Raw genomic sequence first — 11,872 nt, 5'->3', positions numbered from 1 at the left:
TATACATGACCAAATATGACCTTATAATGTTTTGTAAAATATATACTATTTTGAGAATATTCTTTGTATATTACAATAAGGAAATAAATGTTAATCTATATTTAACTGGTATAGGACTCATCCTTACGTTGAAATGAACATTATTTTTGAAACCTGGGGATTTTGTTTCCAATGAAATGGTGTAAGAAAAATAATTTGATTTTTATTCATTCGTACGTCATCACAAAGAGCCTACCTTTAGAAGAAATCTTCTTAGAAAAATGGATATTAAAGATGTTTAGAAAAATTATTTTGAAAATGGAAGGCACAGATCGACTCCTAGGTAGCCTAGTCTTTGGTGCAGATTTTGTGGATTAAAAAAATGTGGATTTAAAAAAAAAAATAATTTGGGTTATTTTTTATTGGAAGGAGTAAGGTAGGTCGACTGCAAAAAATAAAAATTGTGATGGTAAATTTAATAATTTATTTGCAAAAAAATAAAAGAGAAGACTTTTAGTAATAGAACTTATTACATAAATGCTAATTAAGCGAAAACAAGTTTTATAACACAAAAATTATTTTCGCAAATAACAAAAACTGTCACATTGCGTTACCACATATTATGTTCGGCTAACTTACGTTTAGTACCAAATGGAACACGGCTTCTAGTCTCCGTCTGTATGCGTTGCCTACTCCATTTTATGTTATGCCTAGTTCACACGAAGACAGGACAATATCGTATTATTCCAATGCCAGACCAATTCTCCAAGCGTGAACAGAAGTTTGGAGTGCAGGAAAAGAAGCAGACATTTTCCTAGAGATGGCAGGCCGCATCGTCCACGTGTGTTCGCTCCCACGATTTTTTTTCCCATACATGTCGATACCAAATACCATTTTTTGCTACCAATCGCTCGTAACGCGTATCCATATTTGCAGCGTTTGAACTACGACGAGGCTGTTTACGAAGCTGGAACAGAACAATATTGTATTGTCTTCTTTATTGTACTCCTGTGAACTCAGCATTAACCTACTTACAATAATTTATTAATTAATTTTAATATTTTGTAAATGTGTAAGTTTGGGAAGCTTTATTTTATACCTGTATAGTATTATGCTGCATTTATACGTTTATTATAATACAGAAAGTACAACTAATATATTTGTCAAATTAGGACCAAGGAAGTGCTGGTATTAACAATAATGGCCGGAGAAATTTGGCAGAGCAATCAGAAAACCAGGCTTGCCCAGATTGTATGGATATTATGTCCAGGCACAAGTAAATACTATTTCTACAATGCCGAATGTTATCTAGTTAATATTAAGCTTATCACAATGTCACACTCTGCTATTATCAAGCATACGTTAATTAAAAATGGTCAGGTTATTAGGTTAGGTCTTAACCCAACCAAGCACAATGGACAGCACTTACCTGAAAATTTGCAGGTTTTATATACAATATCTACTTTGAAAGTGCGAAAAAGACAATATTACATACTTTACAAACCAATGCATTGTCAAGGTTTATTTATCACTATACTTAGCGACTACATATTTGGACAAAAATTTATCGTTTTTGCTTCTCAAAAGCAACAGTTTTACAATATTATTACAACTTATACCTATATAATCGTACATGGCGATACACAAGAGAAACAACTACAGATTTCCTTGATTCGACCAAACATCTCATATGATTAATTAAAAAAATTCAAAATTAGATAAAATAAACTTGAACTGTTACACATTGAATAAAGACTGTAAAAGTATTGATTCTAGTTGGTACTAATAAAAACATATCTTTAACTGGGCCCCGAAAGAACTGGCAACGTTGCATTCAGAAGACTGACACATAAAATTTCCGTCATGAAAAAGAGAGGTTATTACAGACAAATTATTTGTCGCGTGTCAATTGTTATCGCGTTATCGTTCATTGTTATCGCGTGACTTTAATAAGAATTCTTTGAAAGTGATTTTTTTGATCACATTGAAATCGAAGTTTACATTGCGCTAACAATGAATTCAAAACTGATTTTTATTGTTTGTTATTTTCTGGGAATTATTATAATATTTTTTTAAATTTTTGTGTAAACCAGATAAAAGTGAGACGACAGTTTTCTTTCAGTTTTCTCGAGAAGGAACTTTCGACGTTAAGTCCCAAGTACACACACACTTTACACGGCAATACGATAAAATACATTTAAACACCATACATACTCATTATGGCAAGCAATCCATTGGTTACGAGGGGAGCTATATATATAATTGCCTCCCAGACGAAATTAAAAATTAAAAAAGTGTAGGTACATTTAAAAAAAAATTGTTCAGTTTTATGCTCAATCAACAAACCAATGAAAGTGAATAATATCGTTGTGTAATATATTTATGTGTAATGTATTTGTTATTTCTATCAAATAAGTGAAAAATATAATTTTCTTTTATCTGGAATAAAAAAAAAATATGTGTGTGAGGCAAGAAGTGTGTGCCAAGACCGAGTTGTTTAGCGGTCCGTCCTCTCTGCCTACCCCTGCGGGGAAACGGCGTGATGGTTAGTTAGTTAGTCAGTTAGTGTTTAAAAAAACATTTTTCATTTTTGAAATTAAAGTGCTTCAATTTATATTTCAAATACATTAATTTAAAAGGTTATTTTTCTTATTACATAAAATGGATTTGTTTTTACGACATCTTCGAAAAGAAGTAGCTCATTTGGAATATCTTTTAAAAAATTTAAAAAATACTTTTTAATGTGAAACCGCACAAGAGTCCCAACTTATCCCTGTCGTCTGGAGAGAGTGAGCAGTGAGACTACAGCATCCCTAATTGGGGTATGATATGTTTTTGAAAGTTGTGGGGAGGGGTAGGAGATGTGGAGGACAAATTAGAAAAAGGAAGGTGGGGAAGTACCTGGATATTCAGATCTGGTAAACAAACACGATCAAAGCCGTTAATTTATTTATTCATTCATTATATGGTACATAACAATAGAATCCTCTGCCGTTTATCTCACTAGGGAATTCCCGTGTCGAGATGAGCAGCTTTTCAATTATATTTAATCAAATAAGTAAAGTACTTAATACAAATATAGATATGGATTATATCAAATATTGGGTTTTGCGGTGATTTATGACAAAAGCCACGATATGGGTAATCTAAAATCAACATTTCAAGCAATGTTTCAATTCTTAATGGTACACCAGGGCAATACTGAGAGTATCTACCACGCTCCGCAAATATACTATATTATTATTTTTAAGAAATAAATTGTGAAAGAACACAAATTATTGAAAAAAAAATTACTTGCGCACGCCGGAATTTGAAACCGCGACCTCTGGATTGCTAATTGAGAGCCTTAACCCTCGACCATGGAGATTGAAATTCGTTAGAAATTACGTAAATTGTTATGGTTGAATTAGCTCAGTGGTAAGAGCACTTCCCGGAAAAATAAGAGTTCCTGGAATAACATTTTGTCATTACACTTGTAAGGAAGAGCGCAGTTGTATGAACACGTGTTCCGAGACATTTTGAATGGAGAAATATTTTATAAGGAAATGAATTGCAATCACGTTTAATGGATTTTTATAAATCAGCCATACTCATTTTTCTCCGTTTAAGCCCAAATCTATTAAACAATTTACCGGATGCAATAAAAGTAAGAAAAGCCATACCAAATTTAAAAAAAAACTAATGTTCGACTGGTTGATATTTTACCGATGATTTTCAGATATATTTTTTTGGGTGACCGGATAACTCATCAAAGTGATAATTCATCACATCTTTAAAAAGTTATATAAAGTCATGGAAAGTGATGACACAAAAACTTTATTAACTGGGTTATGTAGGTTAGGTTAAGTTAGGTTAGGTGAGGTTTAAATTTTTTTTCAACGTTTCTAATGATTTTACATCACTTTTTAAAAGTGTCTTGAATCGTCATTCTGTTGATTTGTTAAATTATTAAAAACCTGGTCGAAATATTCGATTTCCAGTTAAAAATGGGACTGGAAGCCTAAAACGAATGATTTGACAAATTTCACAACAAAAACAGTAAAGCACGAATATGTTTTTTTAACCTTTTTTTTATACACAGTAAAAAAGGTTTAACTCTTCTTTGGCTGTAAGTGTATTATTTTAAGAAACCACAAAATATTAAAATAAAATATAGATACTTGCTGTATTATCTCCAAGCGATGTCATAGTAAGCCTGATTTACCACTAGATAGATAAAACCTTCCGTTTTGTCTAGTTATGGAAATGTGAAATGGAACTGCAGTTATGCATCGCCCTGTGCTTTGCGTAAGACGAGAGCCACATTATTATCTCTGTGTTCGGGTAGCATTTTCGCAAATCCGCTGGAGGCTGCTTCAGTGTTCATCTCGCGAACCAAACGGTCGGACGTGCGAACCGCGTTACTCGGCGCCGCACGTCGAAACGTCTTTTCGCGGAAAACTTATTCAAATTTATGCAAGTGTGTTTATAATCAACCTTGTTTGTTTTCAATGACAACATTGCATTATTTTGCTTTACGTTTTAAAAGTTTTTTGTGAGAAAAGTGTGTTAACTTATTTTTGTTGATGTGAAGGTTTTAAAGTATCTATATAGATAAAGGTGATTTATTGTCATTTAGTGAATATATTCCAATCTTTAGACACAGTTATTACACATCCAATCTTGTGTAATTATTGCGCTAGTGTTAATGATATTTTGTTTCAACGATTTGTGAATTTTCTGCACGTGGAAATCTAGACAAGGTAAGTTAGCATTTTTTTTAGATAATCATGATATTTTTACAATGATATTTTTTATTATTACTGAAAAAATCTGAAAACAGAAATCAATATTTTGGGAACACATATTTTTTCGTGTTTAATAATAATAATAATAAGTGTTTATTCCGGTATGTGGGGAGGTTAGTGCAGTCCCACACATTCCATATAGAGATACAATAAAATATATAATCAAAAACAAAAAGATAGAGAAAAAGCAAAGAAAAGAAAACAGAATAAATTTAGAATAAAATAGAAGAAATATTGACTTCTGTCTTAGATAGTTCTTCTGTTTTAAGTCCAGAAACGCTTGGCGATTTTTGTCGGATAACCAAAAAGATAATTACTGTACCCGAAAATAAGTTGTTTATCTATAATTTTTTTTTTTGTGCAAAGTGATTGTCAGAAACTTTTTGAAAATCATAGGCTAAGCTTTTTGAAAATCTTCTATGGTCAATGTGTGACAGCAAAATGTCTACTAAATTGTTTTTAGAAGTTCAAAACGAGTAAGTTTTATAGCAATATATTTTAAAACAAATTAACATCGAGGTTGGTAAAAAATGCATCCTGGAAAACTAAACCGGGTTTATATTTCTTATTTGACAATCATTAAACAAATCCTTACCCAAAACAATTTGTAATTCGTTTATAGTTAATTACTATAAACAAAATAATGTAAATAATAATAATATAAATAATGTATTGAGATAGCAATCTATTAATTATTAATTATTTGAAGCATTTCCTTCAAATTTCAATATATTTTTAATTACATAAGTCAAATGTTTCATTAATAGTAAGTAATAATCTTACTGATCATTCAAAACTGTCGTAAACAAGAAGGAAAATTTAAAGAATAAATTTTGAAGGTAATCGTCATTGCTATTTAAATTCAATATCTTATATTTCCTGTTACATTAATTTAGTTGAAACGAAATATCGTTTTTGTTAATTATGCGTAATGAGAGTGATTTTGAATAAAAAAATTGTATAAAAAATAAATTGCATTCAAAAAAAAAAACAAAATCAATACCCGAACCTAATGACGAAATTACACGTGAATTCTACCTACCAATATTACATTACCAGAATTACACACGGAGAATAACACTTAATTGAATTACGCCTACTAGAATTAAACACCCCAAAAATAAATGACTGCCTAACTAACCCAATCTAACCTAACCTAAAAAATGTTTGTTTAATTTTTTATAACACGTGTAATTTACCTAACCTAAACCATCCTAATCTAATCTAAAATAGTTTGGTTAGATCTTGGGTTCAACAGCTTGGCTGTGGAACAATTTGTCTGCCACTGTTTTTCACTTTTCAAGATCCATTTTCACTCCTTTCCCTTCTCAAAAAGACCCTCCACAAAGTATCCCCAAAGATGTCCATGTGCTTCTATTCTTCTCCTGTGTCGGATAAGTACATAAAATTTTTATTTTTTAAATTTGACTTCGTGTAATTTATTTATTTATTACTTATTTATCAGTGTCGCTGGTTCACGAAAAGATTTGCAAAATAAACCAGGATTATAATATGTTGTCTATCTTTTCCGGTGTCAGCGTCCCTTAGTCGGAAATAATGGGCCTCCTTGTCCTGACAAGTTAAAGAGATTATAAGCTTCAGAGGTTTCAAGTCCGTCAAAGAAAACAGATTATCTTTGACGGATGATTCGAGAATGCGTTCAGGGAGAAAATGTGTTAAGGGCAATCGGCCCTTTTTATTAATTTTCATTAAACAGCTAACAATATTCCTTTTCTTGAGGCAAAAATTTAAAGGAATTGATACAACACTAACAACAGTGTTAAATCAATATCCATTGTATTGGTTTTTTGAGTGTTTAAAAAAATCTCTGTCCTTCCCACTGTATTATTGATAAAACTAGCTTGGACCCGTGAAATACACGATATATTACAAATCGTAAAATTAATTTGTGAAGTTGAAATTATTTACAAAATATTTGCCTTAATATCTTTGCCAATCAAAAAAAAAATAATGATTAGAGATGAATAGAAATTTACACATCGAATGAAAATCGTTAGTAAACTGTACAAATCAATATCAAAAATGTAAAAAAATACGTATTTCAAATACTAACTAACTAACTAACCATAACGCCGTTTCCCCGCAGAGGTAGGCAGAAAGGACGGACCGCCAAACACGCCTTGCCTAATTCACATTTATACGTCGTCTCTTACACTCTCTTCTATTATTCTGACTCTCGAACACAACACAAGATTCAATAACATCAACGGCAATGTTATTAAAATTACCGTTTGGTCCATTTTATGTCAATGATGTGATCTAGGATTTTGTAACAAAAACACTGTCTCAAAGGATTTTCCATTTTCTATAATAATATCTTCAGAATTCATAAAAACGTAAATCTAACAAAAATATTCCCGGTAAAATGAAAAAATTATTTATTTCATGTGTGTATAGTCAAAAGGATAGGTCACTGAGCTCGACCGTTTTGTATTTCACTTTTTTATAAATTTTTTTATACGTTCCGTTTCCGTGTGATAGTGACGGTTTTAATCGTTCAGAAAAGTTTTTTTTTCAAGTGTAAAATCATTGTTTTTATCCCAAACTGCCTGAAGAATGTTTGGTAAAAGAATTTTCATTGAGATGGTGACGTTTCTTTTGACAAATAGTATAATTTAATGAGTAAAACCTCAAATCTTTGCGATTCTCAAACGAAAATTTGAAACGGAAAAGTCAATTTTTTTCCAGAACTAAATGCAATTTAGATAGTGTCTTGCATAAATACATCCATTTTTATTTTAATTTTCGATATGTCTTAACTTTTTTGCAAGTATAGGATGAATATATTTTTTTTCAAAAACTTCAAATTGTAATATCTGAATCATTGAAGACAATATAAGAGATTCTCAAAAAAAAATTGAAACAGAAAAATCAGAAACAGATATCAAAAATGAAAATAAAAACGGATTTATTTATCCAAGACACTATCTAAATTGCATTTAGTTCGGGAAGAATCTTGCGATCATACATCAATGATTAACAGCCAATAAAAATATGCGTTAAGAAAATTATGATAAAGTTGGTAGTTCTTAGTCGAAGTATGGATAAAATACGATAGAAGGAAATACGGTTGGATTAGCTCAGTGTCAGAGCAGCGTCCCGGCAAGAGGAAAGATTCAACCGCATATTTTTTTGATTTTTCTTATTCAAATATTCGCTTGAGAATCGCTTATATTGTCTACAATGATTATATCATATAAATCCTCATATGAAATAAAACAAAATGTTACATTACATGTATATGGTTTGTAATCAAATAGGTAGATACTTGTACATAATTACATATATATATGGTTTGTAATCAAGTAGGTAGGTATGTACAGTACATACTTACAAATCTTATGATTTCGGAGAAAATTTTGGTTTTTATTTATTAATAATATCATAGAACTACTGGTCTAGAAATATGTGAATCGTTGTCTGCGATATCGATGCATCTGAAAATATTGAGTTATTAAGTAATAATGATAATGATTAATGATATATAATAATATTAGTAACAGAGCTACTTTTTTCATGTGCATATTTTAAATTGAAAGTATGTTGCCTCTTATATGCTGATGATGCCGTGCTGATTGCTAATAGTGTGGATGATCTGCAGTCTCTCGTGTCTAGGATGAACGAAGTATGCATGAAGAATGAGTTAATGATGAATGTAAGTAAGTCTAAAGTAATGGTGTTTGAAAGAGAGAGTACGAAAACAGTGTGCAATATAGCTGTGAATGAGGAATACTTGGAGCAGGTGGATGAGTTTGTGTATTTAGGAAGCATGTTTACGAGAGATGGGAAGGCTTACAGAGATATTGAAAGAAGAGTAAATGCAGGTAACTCCATTAATGGAGGACTAAACGCAGTTGGCGCTAACAAAAAATTGTCCAAAGAAGCGAAGTTAGCAGTCCACAATGGAGTGCTGGTACCTACCCTGATGTATGGAAGTGAGGCATGGAACTGGCAAAGAAAGGATGAAAGTAGATTGAATGCTGTTGAAATGAGATCCCTGAGGCGTATGTGTGGTAAAACCATGTATGATCGTGTGAGGAATGTGGAGATCCGCAAAGAGTGCAAGGCTGATGTAAGTGTAATGAGTAAGATCAAGAAAGGGACGATAAGATGGTTTGAGCATGTAGAGCAAATGAGCGAAGAAAGGAGTGTAAGGAGAATATACAATGCAAATGTGAATGGTAGCAGAAGTCGGGGACGCCCGAGGAAGACATGGCACAACCAAGTGAATCAGATACTTGAGTCGGGCCATGTCAAGAGTCAGAATAATAGAAGAGTATGTATGCGACGATGTATGAATGTGAATGAGGTATGAAGTGTGTGCCAAGACCGAGATGTTTGGCGGTCCGTCCTCTCTGCTTACCCCTGCAGAGAAACGGCGTGATGGTTAGTTAGTTAGTTCATATTTTATCTTTTTATTAATTTATCTATGTAGTGTAAAACACTCAATCGGGCTTAATAAAGGTTTGTTAATTACGATCGTGTTTTACAAAAAACTGTTCGTGTTTATTTTAATATATATAAATCACGCGTCACTGTGTTTGTCCACGCTAATCTCCGAAACCGCACAACCGATTTCAGTGAAAGTTTGTTAATGTATGTGGTTGGTTCCAACTTGAAATATAGGATAGTTTTGGACTAAAACAAAATTTTTCCTTTGTACAACAGAATTTTCTATGGTAACTTGTATACGCTTATAATTGTACTGCTGCACAACTTACCTATAACAATGTATAAATTTAAAGCGTGAATAAATAAATTAATAAATCGTAATATTATCGCAGAAAGCAATCACTTTTTCGCTTGACATAATAATTTATTTATTTTCTTTTCCGATTTTATGTCCGGGTTAAATCTTCCCCATAGGAAAAACTAAACCCTTCCACACACTTTTCCACAGATGATCATCTAGTCAATCAACATTATGCAAGTGTATTATATAAGCAAAATAAATACAAAACAATACAAGAAAAACAAGTAAACTCACCACAGATCATATGGGAAAATAATTCACCGACTCCAGATATTTTCATATCAGAGGGTTCGGCTCGGTAGAACTTCTAACAGGGCCTATAAATCCTACTGATCCTTCAACATAAATATTTAAAAATTCTTTTAATCTCATTTCCTAAATCTGTGTATTTTCTTATGTTTTCATCAACAGATTTTTGAATATTACAGGAATTAGGAATAGCGACATCAATGATATAAGTTATTTTTTTAATTTTGTCATGTAAAACTATATCGGGTCTATTCTGACTAATCGTTCGGTCTGTCAGTATAGTTTTGTCATAATATATTTTATAAAATTCGTTTTCTAAAAATGAATTTGGTTCGCTTTTTAATTTTTAAATTATAACTTTTTTTATTTTCAACCACTTTCCTATTATTTATATATTATACGTTAACTAGTATATCATAAATTTCTAAAGAACATTATTGTAAACTAACCAAAGTACTTATGAACGGAAAAAAATCAGATTTGGTTTTTGCTCGAGAACGATTTGTGCACCTCTCAAAAACACATGATTTTTTTACTAAAACAGAGCCTAGAGCGAGGTGTCTGTGGAAGCCGGTGACAGCTTGTCCGACCAAAGAATTTACGTGCGATACTAAACACAAATCTCAAGTATGTCAAATGGACCCCTTGTTCAGTGAAACAAAGCGCGCAGTCAATGCAACTTATTTTCTAATATGAAAATTAAATAACGTAGTGTGACATTAAAAATTTAATAGTTTAAATTAACAAATACAATTTGTTTCCAGATCACCAGTAATAATTATTACTCTTGATCACGAGAAAAAAAGGTTGAGAATCTATTGTGTATAGTCCATTTTAGAAAGGCTCATGCTTAATATTATACATAACGTAAAGAATGGTACTTGACTTACTTAAATCAGTGATACCAACATTTTTTGGAGTAAAAACGTAATCGAAATTTTGTTCTCCTGTAAAATTGAAAAAAAAAATAAAACAACGTAAAGTTTTACTTCACATTTTATCACTGGACACTCGGCAACAAACCGCACAAACCCCCACCCGACTCCAACCGCCAATACCTCCAGGTTCTTAATCTTTTTCGGTGAAAGAAAAAACATATAAAAAAGACTAATATGTTAAAATACAGGTATTTCTCACCCCGTATTTCCCTTTTGAGGGTTCAGGTACAGATGACAGAAATGTCTGCGCGTTTTGTCTTGCTGCTAATCAACTGGGTAGATTTTCTTGTTCTGCTAAGCGTGGAACTCTAATGTCCATTCTCACATGATAATGATGATTGCAAAGGAGAAAAAAACAGAATGCGCATATTACGCAATAAAAAAGAAACCTCTTGATTCGAGCGCCGGGATTATTTTTATTCTTTAATCTAAATCAATTGCTTGATTGAATTACCTATCATAGTTAATTAATGTAATCTTATATAAAAGATACACGTTAATACACACGTGAGTTACAAAAATTATGAGTGCCAGTTTTCATAGTAGAAATGTTAACATAACACTACTTTTTTATACTAATTTAATTACCAGTGGTTTTGAACCATGGACTTTGTTTTTTAATTTTTTGTTGGGTGTAGAGAAAAATTGAATATGGCCAAATAGATCGTCGAATTATTTTATTTTGTTTAAAATAATTCGACGAATTTATTTTGTTTAAAATAATTAAAATATTCAATTAGCATAGCTTAAATCATGGAGCATAATTAGAGGTGCTACTGGGTAGTAATTCGTCGAAACTTGTTCCACTATTTGAAAGCGATAAGCTGGACGCGTTTACCGGAACCGGTATTTTTAGTTAGAGCTTTGGAAGAGTTGGAGGTCGGTTGGAAGCCAAACAGCGGAACATATTTTTTCGCTTCATGTCTCATGTAAATAAATTACATCAGTGGTTTAAATACTGTTTTAATATGCAACATTTTAATTTTTTTCAAATATTCTTCCCCCTGACACGAAGCGAATAGAAAATTTGAATGATTACAAATCAAGAATAAAAATCTGGCTGAAAGAGATTTATGAAAAAAACGCTGAACAAAACATTAAAAACGACAAAGAAAACTAATAAAACAGAAATTAATAACTTTAGT

General features: G+C 31.6%; 1 pseudogene across 1 annotated transcript in view; it reads left to right on the top strand.

Moving 5' to 3' along the window:
- The first annotated feature begins 4,475 nt into the window (after positions 1–4,475).
- LOC149420846 (pyrokinin-1 receptor pseudogene) overlaps positions 4,476–11,872 on the top strand; it is a 634,598-nt pseudogene continuing 627,201 nt past the window's right edge. Inside the window, exon 1 of the transcript XR_016302596.1 lies at positions 4,476–4,721. The product of XR_016302596.1 is annotated as a pyrokinin-1 receptor pseudogene (transcript). The remainder of the gene's footprint in view (positions 4,722–11,872) is intronic.

The sequence above is a fragment of the Hesperophylax consimilis genome, chromosome 9 (genome assembly GCF_061612785.1).
Source record: "Hesperophylax consimilis isolate HC1 chromosome 9, BYU_Hcon_1.0, whole genome shotgun sequence".
NCBI classification, from domain to species: Eukaryota; Metazoa; Arthropoda; class Insecta; order Trichoptera; family Limnephilidae; genus Hesperophylax; species Hesperophylax consimilis.
Note: the sequence above shows the minus strand (reverse complement) of the source record. Positions and strands in the feature narration are given on the sequence as shown.